At 41.7% G+C, this 19,388-nt stretch overlaps 1 protein-coding gene across 1 annotated transcript in view; it reads right to left on the reverse strand.

Annotated features, from left to right (window-relative positions):
• Positions 1–18,077, reverse strand: part of adgrl1a (adhesion G protein-coupled receptor L1a) — a 96,625-nt gene extending 78,548 nt beyond the window's left edge. The window contains exon 1 of the mRNA XM_030735191.1: positions 17,943–18,077. The gene's annotated coding sequence lies outside the window, so the exon portion shown is untranslated. The remainder of the gene's footprint in view (positions 1–17,942) is intronic.
• Between the last annotated feature and the right edge of the window lie 1,311 nt (positions 18,078–19,388).

A 19,388-nucleotide genomic window follows, 5' to 3' on the forward strand; every position in this document is an offset into this window, starting at 1 on the left:
TACTATGCTACCTTTTCATCTTCTCACCTCCAGGCTCCTACATCCCAGGCGAATGTAAATATGTCATCTTCCTTCTCAAACCCTCACTGCATTTATAGCTGACTTATGTTTGGTCACAATCCCTACATTCAGAACTATGACTGTCTCACACTCTGCCTGTCTCTCTCGCCAACTCATTCTTCTAGACACAGATACATTTGTGATTGAGCCACCACCTTTCTTTTTGTACTCTCTCCAATTAAACGTGAGATTTACAGGGGGAATCAGACAGAGGGCAGCCTCTGAGGACAGCTTTAATAAGGGCTCTGTGCTGCACTGCTCTCTTTTTCATGCTCTCTCGCCTTCTCTCTTAGGAAGATGGCTTGCCATTTAGCAGTTGCAAGGACAGGAGACAGGAGAAACAGGTTACATGATAACCCCTCCCTGACAGGAACATTAACACTGGCCCAGCCATTAAAAGCTAGCCAGCCAACAATGATCAATGCCAATTTGTGGGTGCCCCAATGCAGTTAAAATAATCACATAAAGGTGATCTCTAGAACTTAACAGCTAATATTATTCAGGCTCATGTTCTGAGACTTAGCTGCCACATTAGTTCCAGCAGCTATTTCATCCATCTTTAGTTCACTGGCTGCTGTTGGGCTCAGTGTGTTGCTTAACAACTTAATCATAACAGTGGCACACCCTTATAAACAATGCCTTAATGTTCAGAAATCATCTTTCCATGCCTTTCTATCACTGTTAGTGCTCATCCCTACGAGCCACCTGTTTGCCGCAACCCAGAGCATCAAGTCTTAACCCTCTCCCATCTTGATCCACTCTATCCCACTTCATGAGGTAGATAACACAGTATGTTGGAGAGCACACACAGGATGCCCCCCAGAGAAATAATCTGCAGATACAATGAGTGAATACAGGGGGATAAGCAGCATGGCCCTACACTAGCAGAAAGCCTGCATGATGAGAAGACAGGGAAAATAAAATAAAGAGGGACAGAGATGGAGAGAAAATGAGAACTGGAGACAACAATAGAGGAAATGAGTAAAGAAATGGAGGGCATGGGGAAGGGGGAGCGCGTGGGGAAGGTGTTGGGGGGGCTTCATTAAAAGAGGCAGAAAGGAGAGAATGAGGAATGAGTAGGTGGTACTGTAGTATGTGAGGTGATAAAAGAAGAGAAGAAGGGGGGGCAAGCATTAGAGGAAGACGGAGGCATCTGCTGCTGCTGCTCCACATGGATGTTTATCCAGCCTGTGGCTTCCTAGGAGACACATAGTAGAACTTTTACCGGAAGCTGCCTCTCACATCACTCTATGGGCCTGTGTGTTTGTGTGTGCACAAAAAAAGCTGAAATATATTTCTGTTCCTAATAATCTTCGCATGTATTACACACCGGCCCAGTAGTGTGCTGTTGCCTAAGTATAGCATTGGTGTCTCTTTTGCATGCATAATAGGTTTCCTTTGACTGCTGTGGCTACGCTTCAGTGTAGTTTAAGTAGCGCAAACCCTTTAGCAACTGATGGTTGTGCCCAGACCTGGGAGAGGGGCAGGGTTAGTATAGTGGACAGTGTGAAAGAGAAAAGAAGAATGTTTATATTTAGCTCAGCACACAGTAAGTTGGGGGACTAGACTGAATTTTGAAAGCACTGATTATTACTGTACTGTTCATACAGACTGACCACAGAGTAGTTGACTCAGAGCGCTGTGTTCGGGCCAAGAGAAGCTACGTCATAAGAATTGCCTCTCAAAATGGAGGGGAGTGGATAGTTCTATGTTGCAGCGTGGCCGTTATGAATATTTGAAGCAGCCATAACACTAGGCTCCTGGTTGTGGCTTGAGGGGGAAACATGGGTGCGGGCATAGAGTGCTTGGCAGTACAGAGAGGCCGGGGCAGAGGGAGGATGACGGGAGGGGTAGTGGGCAGTGGCGGAGGCAGCAGCCCATCCTGAGGCTGGCAGCAGGCAGTTCAGTGAATGAAAGCAGGGCAGGTCATGTGTGGGTGGGGAGGCGGGACTCTCCTGCTGCTGAGACAGATGCCACGGTTGTTAGGCTTAATTTCTTCTGCCAAGCACCACCCAGAACTGGCCAAAAACAAACTCAAATGCTTGTGGCCAGTGTGTGTGTGTGTGTGTGTGTGTGTGTGTCTGTGCCTGTGTCTGTGCCTGAGTGTGTGTGTCAATAGAAAGAAAGAGCACTGTTTGATTTGGTATCAGGCTCTAACAGGAGCACACACAAGCAAAGCAGTAATCGTTTACTGTTCAATCCCGTCCACCTTACTCCTCTGTTCCCTGAGTCACCCTCCTATCTCCATTTCTCACCATCAATCTTCCAGACTCTTTCTAGTATGTCTTTCTCTCTACCCCCATCTTTACCCCATCTTTCCCTCTGCAGCAAAGCTGGCTCCCACTGCAGTGAAAAGAAAAAAGACAGAGAGAGGATGGAGAAACAGAGACTGAGAGAAAGAAGTGAGAGATAAAGAAAGAGCAGTGTGGCATTATTGGCTATAGTTGATCTGATCTGAGCAGATTACACGAGTACAACACTCACGAATCACCATTCTTCTTCTTAGGCCTCACAACCCATCACTTGCACACAAATGCTAATGCTTACGCTCACACACACACACACACACACACACACACACACCCTACCTTGAGCTGACACCCACACCTGTGGCCTATCTCGTCATTCTGTAGTCAGTGCTCCTCACACCTAACACTACATTCACCCAAACACTTGAGTGCACACATCATTCACCACAGTGCTTCCTTCCTTGTCAAGAGTCATCATCCATGCAGCAAGACATAATTACCTCTTGACTAATAATTAGTAAAATTAATACAGCAGCAGCAAAAAAAAAAAAAAAGAAAAGACTGCAGAATGCAGAATGCAGAATGCATTCTAATTTACTTCCACAATGTGTTTATTATGAACACTTACTTTTTCTTTCTTTCTCTTCACTTCTTCCTTGACTTTGCTTAGCCCAGCTGGGTTGAAGGTTGCTAGGGTGGGGGCAGGGCAACAGCTTGCGCCAAGCCCAGTGTGACATGTTTTGCCTCTTTACTTACACATTAATTCAAGTATTGATTATGTTTGTGTTAAGCACAAGGAAAAAGAGCACCGGGAAGTCAGAAAAACACGAATAAGAATTCATCAGAAGCTACCATTACCATTCAGGAAACAAACACTGCTGACACGCACACCCCTCAATTACCAAGGACAAATGCATCATACATGTACACACACGCCGATGCAAGTGAAATGCATCACTGCAGCTTCCATACCCAGATCCCGTCTTACTCAGAAACACAAACACTGACATGCACACACTGCAACCACTACCACATTCATTTCATCTGTAGCACAGCAGGCCTTTGGATGCCGATCCATAAACATTGATTCACACTTCAATTCACTCTTATACATTTATCTATTTACTCATCCATTCACTTATACATTCCATGTCAAAGAACTGCCAGCTGCCATGGATAAAGACTAGTAATTGAATCATGTAGAACTTTGATATGATTCTTTCTTTCTTTTTCTTTTTTTTTTTTTTAACTAATTAGACACAAAAATATCTTATTTTGTTTGTTGTGGAAGACTGTGCAAGGGCTGTGTATTTTTCCATCAATCAAATGGTAAAAAAAACAAAGCATATTCTGCTGCATCATGGACTGAGGCTTCGGCATCTTCAGTCTGTAAGCTGATAGACATAACACTGACAACTGCAAGTTGTTAAAGTAAGACTTTCTTTAACAAGACTGAGCAAAGCTGCACCACAATAGAATTGCAGTGCCTTGGAGAAATGTAGCAGCTGCACATGTGCATCACATTACAAATTCTACGGTGTCCATTGGGCAGTAAAGCAGTAATCTTTCACTCACACACACACACACACACACACACACACACACACACACACACACACACACACACAATGGTGAAAGCACTACCAGAGTGAATCATGTGGTAGGCAGGTTTCAGAGACAACAACGGTGTAAATTAAATTCCATTTAGGGCTAATCCCATTTCCAACCTCTGCTGAGTCTCACTGCTGTTGTGACAGTCAAGGAAATCTGTCTCAATTGTTCACTGTTACACTGCACGAATTGATGGTGAAACATGATACAGCATAAATAATGGAGCTTGATCACCAAGAGACAGACCCTGAAGGAGACTACGGCACGGTCAGGCAAGAATGCTGCAGCTGAGGATGCTGGAGAGTTCAGGAGACAGTGCAATGTAGACAAGAAGATGAGACAGACAAGCGAGCAAAAAAAAGTGAAAGCCTGATAAAGAAGGAGCGACAGCAGACAATGTATGTGTATTTATACCATGCAAATTCTCCTGACATTTTATACTCAGTATTGGTTTGCTGCTGGGTTACTGATGAAGATGGGGTAAGATGGGGAAGGATTGGAGTGCAGCACAGGCTGGACAGACAATAGCCTAATCACAAATGTCCCTACATCATCCCACTGCCAGTGTTGCACATAAAATACGTACACACACTTCTTGGCGTTGAAAGCAAATCGGCCATTGGCATCCCAAGGGAAAGAAAGCAAGAATAAATTATTTTGCTGCTCTCTAGTAACAGCTCTTCTCTAATCGAGCACTGGCATCGCTTAGTGTTCCTCTCTCTAGGAGAGTAAATAAACTTGTCTATTACATGAAACAAAATGGTTCCCAGTTACAGCTTGCCAAGAAGCTTGAGATTATTTTTTAATGGAGTTTAAGCTGAACTAAAAATACAAGCCTCAATTTTGGTACTCTCTGGATGACAAGAGGCAAGGATAGAAGAGGTTCCCTGAAAAATTACACAGCCCAAACCCACTTGCTATAATTACACAGAAGATGAAATGAGGTGTTCAAATGTAGCTGCGTTTTTGTGCCAAGGAGCCTAGAAAGATGCTCATCTCCTGGGCTCATCTAAAATGATGTAGAAACGACAGTAGACTGACACATAGAGATAAATGTGCAAACACCATCCACCTACTTTTCCTATTTACATTCATTCCACATCCAACTCGAAATTCACATCCAATTTTACAGTCAGTTCACGTCCAAGCTGGCACTCAAATTCAGCCACTTGTGCATGCAGCCTGTATTCGCAGGTCAGTGTGGTTAAAGCTGACACTTTCTGTCAACACACCCATCACTAACCCCCATTACTCACTCACTTAGTCTCTTCCATCATGCCTCACTCATTCATTTGGCTGCAAGCACACATGTGCAACAACGCCCCCACAATTTGCATGAACACACAGAAACACACAGTCATCACCCACTTGTTTGCTTAGCAATTTGTTCATTTGCTCAGGCCTTCACTTGTTCACAATATCCTCGCCCCTTCATTTGACATTCGTTTATTGTCCTAGCCACTCATGCTCTCATCTGGTCCCCTCAATCTTTGCCACCACTCCTCCTTCACATTCTCATTCTCTCATCCACTTGTTCCTTCCGCTTCTCACCCATCGGTCCCTGTCACACACACTCTCTTTCTCATCCCCTTTTGCTTGTCTCTGTCACACACCCCTCATCCAGTCCATCCCTCCCCGTCCCTTCATTAACCTCATGGATGACACACTCACTCACCTCTCTGTTCATCCTCCACTCTAACTCTCTCTGGCCAAGAGTGCTGTCTCCCTCTATGTATAGATTGCTTCCACCCATTCCAATATTAGATTTAAGAGCTCCTTTAAGTGCTAATCAGGTTGTCATCCGTGCAGCCAAAATCAGAGGCTTGATAAATAAAGGCTCGTCTTTGTTGGCTAGCGGCTCGCTGTGTTTAAATAGGTGACACTGGAGAGCATTCTAAGCACACTAGATCGATGCCAGAACCCCTGGGGTCCCCTGAAATGGTGAACAGAGACAAAGCTTAGCACTCGATAATAACGCAAGGATAGGTAGCTTGCTCCCTATTTTCAGAGGTACTCTCCCTGGGTTTGTCCTCCACTCTCCTCACTTTTTTTTTCCTCATCCTTTCATCATGACAGACCTTTTCAACTCACCACTTAAACAGAGAGACGAAAATCTCTGACCTAAAATCTTTATTTTTGTACATTACACAGAAGATTAAGCTGTTGTACCGATGAAAGTGCATTAAAAAATACCTACAGACACAACAATCACAGTTATCTTCTATTACCAAGCAGCACACTCTCTGCTGCCCAATCATCCCATCACATCCCACTATGGCCAATTTGCTGCTATGCCTAATCCTGAAGTCAAACTGTTCACCATCACTTGAAAAAGCATAGCAAAAACCCTCACTGTCACCTGCAATGCCATATCAAGAAACTATCACAAACACACACGCACACACATATTATATATATATATATATATATATATATATATATATATATATATATATATATATATATATATATAAGTATGAGATGATTTTTTTCCTCACTCATCCCTGTATGTTTTCTCTATTGTTTCTGTCTTTTTAATGGCAGTGCCTCCAGAAGGGGGGCAGCATGGCCACAGTTCACCTATCTCCCCATGTTTGTTTGACTTCTTGGATGGGTGTTCTGTTAACTGTAATTCCCTCATTGTGGGATCAATAAAGCATCATCATCATATATATATATATATATATATATATCCAAGCCTGGCTTGACAGATGTGCTATTAACCATGCTTACACACACTTCTGCAACACAGTGCCCTTCCTTAACTCTCCTCCTCACTCTACCTGATCTCGCCCTGCATCAACATCAACTTACATTCCCTCACATGAAAGCGCTACACCATGCAACAGCATTACAAAGGTCCACCTCTCCCTATGTGGCTCTTTGCCTTCACTTTGATTTTCTGTCCATCAAGGGGGCGTGGATTAGTGCTCTCTTGTTTATCTCCTCGTCAGTTTTATCTATCTATCACTAAGCCATCCACTGTGTGGCAGCGGCCCCAGCACTGCATTAATCCCCTATCAGCCAGCCAGCCATCCATCACCCTCCTGTCTATCACGTCAGATCCATCATCCGCCCATCTGTCTCACACTGCCCATGCTCGGAGATGATCTCCTCGGAGAGCCCCACCAGCAAGTCACAGAGGGCGGAGGGGACAGCGAGGCAGAAGGAAATTAGAGGGAAATGCAAAAAGAGAAGACGGGGGAGAGAGTTGAGATTACACACTGCTGTTCCGTCTCTCTCCCTCCCTCAGCCCATATCCTGCTGAAAGCCTTCACTACATGCTTATTAGATGTTGTGTTTGTTTCCTTTTAATTTGCCTGTTTTCCTCGCCTGCTAATTCTACCCAATGGGAAAAACGGCAGTGGTGGGAGAGACGTCTGCTAGGACAAGGGTCGTAAATCCCATAAAACCCAGATATAGTGAGAAACACCGGCCCCTCCTTCTTCAGCATGTTGGAGCAAGGAAGGGATATTGTCTAAAGCCTCTGGCTTTAAAACAGCTCAATATCTGGGTTCATCAGGGGTCATTTGTATTTCCATCCATATCTGCTTGCATCAAAAGGTGAGTTAGGGGGGCACATGAGCAGGAGAGAAGGTGAATGTAGGGCAAACGTTACTACACTCGCAAAAGGAAGCAGAATCCACAAAGGTGCGTGAAGCGCAGGATGATGGGGTAAGAGAGTGTAAACAGGCACATATTAGGAGAACCAGTGAGCACATAGACATTTAGGCCTGTAAACTGCAAATGGTAGGTGAACAAACAGTTATGTATGTGGGCTGAAGCACCGTAATTATTTAGACTAGTCGACAAACAGAGTCTGTGAGGGCAGGACAAATTGTTTAGAGGGTAACAAAAAGAGCAGAGAAAAATAGGCTAATGTACATGCTTTCAGACTTATTACAGAGAGAGAGAGAAAAGAGAAAAGCATCTAAAAGTCTAAAATGCGGTCTAACAGCTCAACAGATAACCCAAAGTAGTGAATCTGTGTGAAACAGTTTGTTTAAATACAAACCATAACCCGTTTACTGTGTGTAACCACCTCAAGGCGATTGTACGATCATGGTTTGCAGTAACTCGATTTGCTCGGTAGACGGTGTTCACATGATGTGTTTGATGCAAAGCAGCCAAGCAAAACATGTTTTTAGCACCACAAGGAAAATGTTCGAGTCTGTTTTGCTGTGATGATGAGTTTACAGAGCCCTGCAACACAGGCTCTGTTACTTGACGTTGAAACACAAAAGACACTTCTCTGTCACCCAGAAATGTGTTGTGCTTTTTTCAGTTGGCTGTCTACCTCTAGTCCTGCCTTGGTGTTGTACATAAACCCACTGCTTTGCACAGAAACAAGAAATACAAGTGAAGGTATATTACACAGCAAAGCAAAAGGCTGATTTTGAGGTCAGTCACCTAAGTTAGCCATTCTTCAATTCTGGCTGTAATTTAGCTAAGATAATCCAGTTACAGTAGCATGATTACATGACTGCTGCAATAATTTGAGTACCGTCTTGATCTGATTTAATCAGGTTACTAGCATTCATGGTGGGTTAAAGTGGCTAAAAAGAAAAGAAAAAGAAAGATAAAGAAATAATGTATTCTGCACTGAGTGCTGGTGGTTAATTTTTTTTTTTTAAGCTGTTAAAGAATTTAAGGCGTCCAAAATCTCTACAGCATAATTATTACATGACTTTGTGAAAACCACCAACAATAGAAAACATAATGAAATTCTTCTTATAAAATGAATGAAGGCACCCCCCCCCCCAGCACCCCCACCGTATTTGTCCATAAGCCTCTTTAATACAGCATTTTTCAGTCAGACATCATTAAATATACAGTGTAAAATAATGCACAGCAGAAATGTCAGTGGAATACGGAATGCTGCCCTTTGCATTTGTTTGAGCTTGTATGGTAATTATGACCTAAGCAGTGGTCCATGTCATATGACTGAATAAATACATGGAGTAAGAGTTTACTGTACATAGTTCACTGTATCCTCATTAATAAGTTAGCATTTTTCGTGCTAGATAATTCTCCAAGAATCTACAATAGCTATAGATCTTCAATCACATAAACAGTTTGATACCTTATAGTATTCTAGCGCTACTGTAGACTGATGCCGAGCCTTAGAAATGCATCACTGATGATCTCTCAATACACTCAAATGTTTTCATCCCCACATTCTCCATTGCAGGATCACATCTGGGACTGCAAAGTGTCTTGTGAACACACAAGATGCTCTACAAATACCGGAAACCAATTGACAGTTGAGCTATCTGTGTAACAACAAAAACATGGAATAGGAGAAAAGAGATGTGCAAAGCTTCTACTTTTATCCACAATGAGCTTAAATAAACATCTCCAAACAACTGCTTCTTCCATGGGGCAGCAGAATCAGATGAGACAGCTGTCAGAAAGCATCCATATCCATCCCGAGTTAGCTCTAATTAGAGAACTGTTTTGCTCCTTCTTCTGGCCTTCTTTGACAGATACTGCTCAATCACCACACCGATGCTGAACACTGCTCCAACTAGGGCAGTGCAATTAAGCTGAATTTTATTTTCATTTATCATTTTGGCTTCTGTCCATTATGAAGCCTGATAATTGAGATAACAAGATGCTTTTGTTTGGTGTCATAAATCTAGTGCACCGCTTTCATTTACAGTGGTGCAATTTCTTCCCTTTTCAAAACCCAAAACTTATTCACCACAGGGCTCAAGTTAAGTTCAGCCCCAACTAAGATAAAGGGAAGAGAGGCTTCGGTCTACAGGAAAGGTAAAACCCATTCAGCTTTTTGGGAACACTTGAAGAGTAATCATTTAAATAATCCTGACCACACCATTGCCTGAAATATTCATGATTATGATCTGCAATCTGCAATTATAAGGCGTAGTACTGATAAAGGGACAACTCACACATAGCACAGTTTTAAGCACAGTCCCCAGACATGCATATACTGTACTCGCAGTGTGTGTATGCATTAATACTAATCACACATGAGCCGAGCCTTGATGTGATGAGTCATTTAGGCAACGTACAGTGGCAGCAAGCTTTTGCAGAAAAGTTATACCTTCTAAACATTGCTACAGAGAGAAAGACACACAGAGATAAATGTATAATCAGCTGCACAGCCAACACATACCTAAATTATTTCGTAAACACTGAATTAATCAGCTCTTAGACAAATAGCTGAATAAATACTGTAGATAACCAAATCAATATTATACACTCAATTCATTTGAGTTCACAGGGATGTCAAATTCCGCATAGTTCCACAGTACACTGATTAAACAGGCACCACATTAATTCAGTAAATCAATAAAACCAATCTGTCAAATAAATCAAGTCGCATGGCCGACTGCAGCCAATTGGAGGGCAAGGACACATTAGAATTCCCGTGCTCCAACTGCATATCTGTGTCAAGCAGGCAGAACACTGATTTACTGTGTGGATTCCACAATTTGTTGAATGAAAATGATTAATCCATGAAACAATAACCAGGGTGCCAAGAAGGCACATGGTAATTCTATAATGATCAAAGACTCAATTAAATCCATTCCCATTCTGTTCCCTAAATGCCTCTGCAGCTGCAGAAAGCATGTGTGTGCGCGCGTGTTTTGGGTGATCGGTTTATGTTATGCGTGTCTTTTCTGTATCATTGTGGGGAAGTGAGGTGACCAGAGGCTAGGTCGTGCTCTAGCAACTGCCTATTGTGGTCAGATGACGTATGATGTGTGGTTCATGTTCAAACAGCACTACAGGAGGACAAGTGGTGTGAAAGTAATTGTTATTAGATTAAAAGCACAATCATATTCTGGCAGAATGACTAGCTACTATATTCAATTATAAACACGTCCTTCACCATCCACCGTGTCACCTCTTGCCGTGCCCATCTTTAGATTTTCATTTTTCCTAAAACAACATTTGACTTTCTTTTGTCCCCGTTTCAGATGAAGGTAACAAAGCACTCGATTACTAAAAATTGCTGCGCAGCAGTGTAGTTTTTAGAAACGACAAGAAAAAAAAAAAACCTTCCACAGAGGGTTTGCTGAGCATGCATGGTCATTTTTAGCAGCATCTTACCTCACATTGAGTCTGTTAATACCACACCTGGGTGCTAGTTGTTGACTGCTGAGCAGATTCACTGGAAAACACAAGGCTCTAGTCCACTCAGAGGAATGGGGCATTGCAGCCTCAATACTATCTTTGTAATGCAAAGAGACATGTATCTGTGCCTCTATAGCTCATCAGCACTGAATTAGCTTGGATTTTGCAGTTCATTCTCATCACCCTCATCAGCCCCATGTCCATACACTGCAGGTGCTCATGAAAAGATGTTGATAAACCCACTTCATGCTACCTGCCTTCCACCACAAAAAACAGAAAAGTACCGAACTTGCTAACGAACACGATAAAGCAATTAGCTGCTAAAAAGAGAGTACATTTCATAAGGTAACCAGAAAAATATCAAATAAATATTGCTGCTGTGCATGTACCAAATGTGTAAAGAAGCAGCTGTTAGTTAACATGTTCATCGTGTCAACTGATACTCAATCACTGTTCTAAATTAAGCAAAGCAGGTGAAAACTGTAAATTGTGCTAAACTCCTTTAGCACTATCAACTAGTTGTTGGGAATTTAAAAATTGCCTGGCCAAAAATTCACTTTTAATTCAGTCTTATTGTACTATGTTGTGTGCAGTCCAGATACATTTGGCACATTTGCTGCATGAGTACAAAGGTGAACATTATAAAAATGATGTTGTACTGGGCCGATTAAAAAAAAAAACAGCAGCAAAAAGGTTAATAAGCTGTTGCACTCATTCACTTTTGCGCACAGTGTCAGGGAGGTGAATCTATGATACCACAAGTGTGGGTAGTACTTTGGTTTGTGTCCATATGCGCAGAGGAGCAGAGGGCATGAGGATTGGAGAGGCGCGGCACAGGCTAGTCTCAGGTGAGACATGCATAGTCCCAACATAATTATAATCCTTAATTAATCCACCTCGGATGCGTGCTCTCTCTCTCTCTCTCTCTCTCTCTCTCTCGCTCTCTCTTGAAGTTCATTGCTTTAGGTGTTTATGGACTTTTTCCATCAAGGTGCACTTCCCCCTCTCCGTCTTATCTGGCATCATGTAAAATGCTCTAGGTGTTTTTGCAGCTGTTTATGTATATATGTGCCCTTTCCTACCTTTCTCAAGGAGCTCCATCTCCTCTTCCATTCCCCTCCTCCCCTACCTCATTTCTCTTTCCTCAATCTGCTTTCCTCCAGCTCCCATCTTGGCAGACAGGAAAACAAGCGGCTTCTTTCGGTCCCATGTTGTTTCTTGGTGTTCTCAGTACTCACAGCACGGAACACAGAGACATACAGACACAAACATGCTCACACCAGTCCAACACCATATACTCCAAGGGGAGTGCTGCTGACACAAATACAAACCCACTAGGGCCATCCCTCTGTGGAATGACTCAGGTGTGTCTCGCATGAACACAGCTTGCAAGGATCCTGTTTATAAACATGTCTCTCCTAATTCTAGTGCCCAACAAAATGCCGGGAAAGCGTAGACAACACTGAGTAACTCCTGCAGTCATTGACTGTGAGGGGGCCGGTGGCAGAAAGCGAGAAAGAAAGTGGATTGCGCAACGGAGAAGTAATAAAGGAACATTGAAGTTCCATTGAAGATGAAGGGCCTGGACATGGCACTAAGCAGAAGGTAATGAGGATAAAGGTGTCAGTATTGACGCAGGCAGAATGAGAGCACCAGGTGTGAGGAGGAGTGACGACTACTTCTGCCATTACCACTCCGTCTCCTGCTCTGTCCATTTTGGCCAAGCCAATTAGAGGGGCTCATCCGCCACTCCGGTCTGCACCCTCCATCAAGCTATCAGAAAACATAAGGATTGATTGGACAAGCTATTAGGTCAATTGATCCCTGTTTCCTTTCATCTGTGTGCTCCTCCTTTTTCAGATGGACAGTTTGGATGTGGAAGCCTACTCCAATTACCTGAAGCTTCACCTTTTTTCAGTCAGTTTAGTAGTCAAAGTTTCTCCCTTCTGCTCTTTGGGGTATTTGATTTTACTTGAAAATTTGCATTCAGTTTACATGAAAGGATTTTATAAGTATTTGTGTTTATTTTGTTGCATATATTAGCATTCATACATTTTTCTGTGATTGCGTCCACAGTTTGCTATACAGAAGGACTGAAGTTGATCTCAATGGCACCGTTGCCATTATACACCTTTGGCAGGAGCTGCCACAACTGATTTTCCAAAATGCCAGACAACCCGCAGGGCAAAATTATACTGATTTATGATCATTATTTTCAAGTGCCTTTAAAATTGTATCTTGGCATAGGGCTTTGGAAACCTCTAAAATAGACGTTAGGAAATGAAAACTGCAAAACAAAGTGATCTGATGACCAGGATTTAAAGTTTTCTATATATTCTGTTAGAAGCAAATTAGACAGGCTCAAAGATTCTATTGAGGCTAAACATTAGAGGTGATTGGATAGCCAGGTGGTTAGGGCATATTTTTCCTACCAAACTAAACTTTGAATATCTAATAAAGGCGCAAAATTACAATAAATACAAACCTTACAAACAACAGCTGGAATACAGTCACTGAAACTCCAGTGATACATTTTTAACAGAGATCCCCTTCCCTCTGACAAATCAGTGTAAAACTGAATGAATTGCTGGTGAGGTTGATTGGTCACATTGAATGAGCATCACTGAGTCTTTTCCCTGCTGTACACCCAGTCGTCTCTCAGTCGATAGACACAACCCAAATACACCAGGCACTCAATCCAATGTGTTGCTACATGGGCCAATCCAGCTAATTTAACACCCACTCCATTTATGAAAAAGAGTCCTCATCGATTTTTTTCTGTTCGTGTGCTCTTATTGCTCCTGTTCATTTTCGCCACGCCGGCGCCTACACGTGCTCAAGGCTGGCAGCAACTGAATTGAATTAGTGTGTGGTAGGGTTCCTGTAAGATTGGCTCCTCAAAACCCACACCTCCAGACTTTCTCCAGATGTAGCAGAGACGCCAGAGCCGATAACCAACAGGCTGCAGCATGGCTGCGTGACTACATCACAGATAACTCCACAGCACAAAAGCCAGGAGCTCCACAAAGGACATTCAATGCCCACCGCATCTGCACCTCATTGCCACAGCAAAGACAGGCTCTGCTTCTTGGCCATTATGCGTATCTCTGGCTAGTGCACCCTCTACTCTTCATCCCTTGTATTTTTCTTTCCTGTCTTCCTCTTCTTGCCGCTTTATTTCCAATCCATTATTGCATGTTTATCCTCCAAAATGTAGTCTAGCGTTTAAGGGGAAAACAGCCAACACATTACAAATGGCTTTAGAAAACATAATATGGTATTTTTGATTGCAATAATTAGTCCAACAAAAGCTGTTAAAAACCATTTCCAGTGTGTTTTGTCAGCAGTGGTAAAACACTGAAACACAATAACTGTCATAATCATAATGGTTTTCCAGTCAGGACAAGGCTGGTGACAACCACAGAACTGCCACTGCCAGGTAAGCATTGCTAACTACAAAGGCAAGGAGCAAGGAAAAGCTACTGGCACTCCAAAATACAGAGTTTCTGGGTCAGTCCAGAGAAAAACAGCCCGACTGACACACAGCATTTTGACATAACAAAAAGAGGAATAAAATAATACTCCTGCCCATTCCCAACAGGTACCCAGGCAGCATCCCGTGAGACAATAAAAATGGGCATGGATCCCATCACTGCCACAACCCTCACTGGTCGCCTCCACCCTAATGAGATGGAATAGGTTGAAGAGCGCTTCTTAATCTCATAATGTAACGATGCTATATCATTCATCTGAATCCTTTTGTGCGCTATGAAGAAAACAGATTATGAAAAAGTTGTTTTTTTGCCATGTATTACAATGGAAAATAATCTTCAGATTTATGATAAATCTATATCTTGACCATGCACATAACCAAAAATAAACTCTCCTGTTCAATAGATTATGAGAAGCCTGCAACTGGTATATGTGCAAGGCTTTTACTAATCCGATATCATATCTGGGAGCTTTCCATCATCAAAAGACAATTCTGAGATTACGTTTATCATTAGAATATACTGCAGTGCCACAGTAGAGTTCTACTCTTCTGCACTGGCACAAATATTTTCCTCCTGGAGACTGAAATATCTTATAGTGGCAGTGTGTGTGCACAGTAAAGTGTGTGTTGTTAAGTGTGCATGTTAAAACACCACCAGCACTCATCTAGCTCTGCAACAGTTTTAATGAATTTAAATTATTTTAAATGATCTACTTTAAGTATACGCACACGATTTACGCTTTCACTGTGACAAAAAAAATGAAGCTAAATGGCTACATGTGTCACTGTGTGTAGTTGTAGTTAAATAATTTTATGTTTGTCGCACAATATAAAATTCTGTGTCTTGTCTTGGCTGACGGATGGCTTTAATTAAGAGATTTCCAGACCAAACTGCTCACTTCTATTCTCTAGCTTTTTTTTATTATTATTTTAATAATGTGTATAATTGCCCACTGAGAACAGGAAATTGAAAATAATTTGATCACAAAACAGAAAATTTAATTGAACTGTGTATTTATCTGTATTATGTGCTCGTGTGTATTTTGAGTTACGTTATTTGCTCCCACAGAGGGCATTAAAACTGTAGAACAATGTACTGTTATACTGTTACTAAAAGCCACACTCATTTTCATTTCACACCATCTTTTGCGTGAAAAATATGTCACTGCCCTTCACAGGTTAAGGATAAATTTCCATGCAGTGTCAAAATCAACAATCCTGCTTTTGGCATGTAACATTCAATATGTGTTGCTTGCAGCAATTAACAATTGTGGTGAGAAAAAAATTTCAAAATTAAGTATTACAGTGACAGAACAGGTATCAGCATTTTTTTTTTTTTTAAATCCAGTCAATGTTATTTTTCTAATGTTTCTTTGAAACAGCGTCAATTTAATATAATTAGTGAAAAACAACACAGGTTATTTTGTGAAAATCATCAGGCTTTTCCTTTCTGGTTATTTTCTATCAACATATTCATTTGGTCAGCATTGTCAAAGAGCTGTATGGTTTACACAGCGGGAAGCAGAAAGAAAAGTAAAAATATAAGGGAGTACTCACTAACTTTGCGCTGTTATTTATAAAAGAGTGTCTGTACATGTCTGTGTGTGTGTGTGTGTGTGTGAGTGCCTCCATGCATGCAGACACACATACCGTAAACGAAAGCAACAGTATGTGCCTTTGACATGTGCATGCATATGCAATAAATATACTTTAAACCTAAATGGATAAAACAAATTTAAATAAATACACTCTTATGTGCTAATGCCATCAGGCAGGTTCTGTGGACAGTGTCTTCTTCACAGCTGGTGTTTTAAACAAAATAAAACAATGAGCGAATCCTGACCACAGCATTGCAAAACCTCTGAAAACTCAAGTAAATCTTATTATGATTAGTGACTTATTAAATGTGTGACGATCATTAATGCCATGCTAATATATGACTATTATTCAACCATTGAAAGCTGGGAATAATTTTTCTGATGGTGATGTGACACACAGACAAGGGGGAAATAAATCCTTCTGTCTTCCCGGGGAGTGTGTTTGGCAGTAAACCAATTCCAAGTCTGGCTTCTTGAATGCCCAGATAACGCAATCAGACAGTTGCAATATTGCTGTTTTACCACCTGAAGAATTTAAATTTGATTCAGCCCCTTCAGAATAGTAGACATGCCAATTTTTCCCTAAGAATTGGCAGGGCAAACACAATGCACCCCAGTGAAATGAGGGAAAGAATGAGGGAAAGGATTACAAACGGAAAATAACTGTTTTCAGGGGCTTTCTTGTGTGCCTCCTCAGGTTCAATTTTATCATAACAACACACAAAGACAAAAGGCTTGATTTCATCTATCTATGACTGCAATATAGGCTGCTGATTCCTTTTTATTAGGGATTTTATTATTAAATTGGGAATTAGTTCAGCATAGTAACATTATAATGGGGTCTCAGTTACCATGATTTGAACCCCCTAAACATTAAGGGGGTAACATTTGATTAAATTTGGATGAAAGATGGTATGCTTCCAGTGGTTTGTAGTGATGCTGTATTAAGAAAATAACTTATCCTTTTGCCCTTTTGTATAAAATCTATAATTAGAATTTGGTGTAGGCTAAATTTAAAAGAACTTCTCAGTTAGTTGGGGAGACCCAGAAACACTTCCCAAGGACTCCTGGGACTCCCAACAGCTAGCCTATAGTTAATGATTTGACAAGGTAAGGATTAATGATGTAGTGTTGGACACGGGGATTGGACAGAGTAGTTCACACTGAGGCTGTACACTTGCTCTGATACGATTCCCTAATAATCAATGAGTTACTTATTCCATTCTCTCTTGAGAGGAACTTGCAGAGATAGAGAAAGAGCAAAAACAGTGAACAGGGTGCTTACTAAAATCACTTATGTCACCAGTATCAAGGATATCTCTTTTTGCTTATCTCCCTTTTCTGTTCGGCTTATAAACAGCTCTTCGCTTATACTGTGGGCTTTTAAAAAAGAGTCGTGATTTGCTTCGATTTTCCAATGCCAGCTGAAAATACTTCACCACTTCTTCACTTTTGCAGGACAAGCACACTGTCACTTTCAAGCTCACAGACCCTATGTATTAATTAAAAATGCCAAAATCTGTTTCCGTCCAGGCCACGGTGCAATGCACAGGCCCACAGACCGAGAGTTACACTCTCAGATGCGACTAATTTAGAACATCCAGCACGCATTTTAATTATGAGGTGACTGCTGTTGACGCTCCGTAAACATGAACTTCGCTGTCAAAACATAAAATATTAAATAAATAAATCGTATTACCACGTCTGAGCACCTCACGCAGGCTGACACGAGAAGCCTGGCTACTGCGCATTACATGCTATTACTGTCGCACTCGTATCACACGTATTTCGAACACGTGTAACATAAAAACTGGACATCGATCTTACCTTGATTCCTCCAATCTCCTTCTCCTTGTTTGCTCAGTGTGTCTCATTCATTCTCGTTTTTCTCCTCACTTGCCTCCTTCTCCTTCTCTGCCCCTCTGGTTATCACTCGTTTTCTCCTCTCTGGTGCCGTCTTCGTGCGGATGCATAAGAATTAAAAATTAATAGCCTGCTATCTGAAAGACGGGAGACAGGGGAAAAAAATTCCACCGACAAAAAAAAATATGATAAAGGCAGTGGAGGGAAAATCCTTACGGACAAAACAGATTCTCACGAAAATGCGCCCGTGTGGGCATCAAAATAAATAACAGCGACGACACCATCCTGCTAGAAAAAAATAAAAATTCTAGCATGCGAAACACTTTAACGTTCAAGGTGACCGAAATGTTAACCTATAGTGGATTATTAACAAAATTCAAGTTGTAATTGTCCGTCCGTCGCTGTTTTGGTGGTGAGCATTTGAGCAACTGTTCCACCGTCGCAAAACGTCTGCGTAATACAGATCAGACTCTTGAATGCCTGATGTGTTTCTGTTACACGCTTTTCCCCCCCGAACTGTAGACTCGTCGACTTCGTGCAGTTCTACAGTGTGAAAATCATCCGTTGCAATTAGGACAGTCTACACAGGCCATATGCGTTTATCTTGTGCGTCTTGACGCACAGAACGGATCACTCCAGTTTCCCTCTTTGTCGACAGGCAGCGCACACTCTCATCAGGACCGTCCACACGGTATGTTCAACCTCTGCAGTTCTGCATCAGGCCAATTACAACCTAGCGCATTCGTCACTGGCTTTCACATACAGTTTGGGACCTTGAAGACAGTTTCATGACAGTTTTATAACCAAGCCTGAGCCGACTTAAGTTAGGGAAATGTAGTCTACACCACGTCTACCCGCCCACTAGAGAAACTGCTGTCTTTGTATAACATTAGCACCTTTTTTTTTTTTCAGATGCCTAACCCACGTGGTTTCCCAAGGTGGACATCAGGAACCGCCAGAGGTCCTTTAAATGATCATTTGTAATTGCCCTGCAAATTAGGTGCAGCTTAATTGCACACGGTGTAAGCAAATCGTCCCGAAGTACCTGTAAGAGAAAAAGACACGGAATATTTGATTCCTAGATTAACTTTGCTCAGAACCGCTCTCCACCTTTCTCTGGTATCACCGTACAAACTGTTCCAAAGCTGGGGCAGGGTCCTGGAAAGTTGTGTAATGATTACAAAATAGCTCGTGGAACATCTCATGATTAATTAGGTTAATTAGCAATAGGTCACTAATGTAACTAAATATAAAAGGAACATATGAGAGAGGTTGAGTCTTTCACAGGCAAAGGTGGGGACGGGTTCACCACTCTGTGAACAGGCTACATGGATAATAGAACAGCAATTTAAAAATAACATTTAAAAAAATAGAAAATTACATAATCTACAGTAAAATCAGTCTCTGCAG

This window comes from Archocentrus centrarchus, chromosome 8, assembly GCF_007364275.1.
Source record: "Archocentrus centrarchus isolate MPI-CPG fArcCen1 chromosome 8, fArcCen1, whole genome shotgun sequence".
Taxonomy (NCBI): domain Eukaryota; kingdom Metazoa; phylum Chordata; class Actinopteri; order Cichliformes; family Cichlidae; genus Archocentrus; species Archocentrus centrarchus.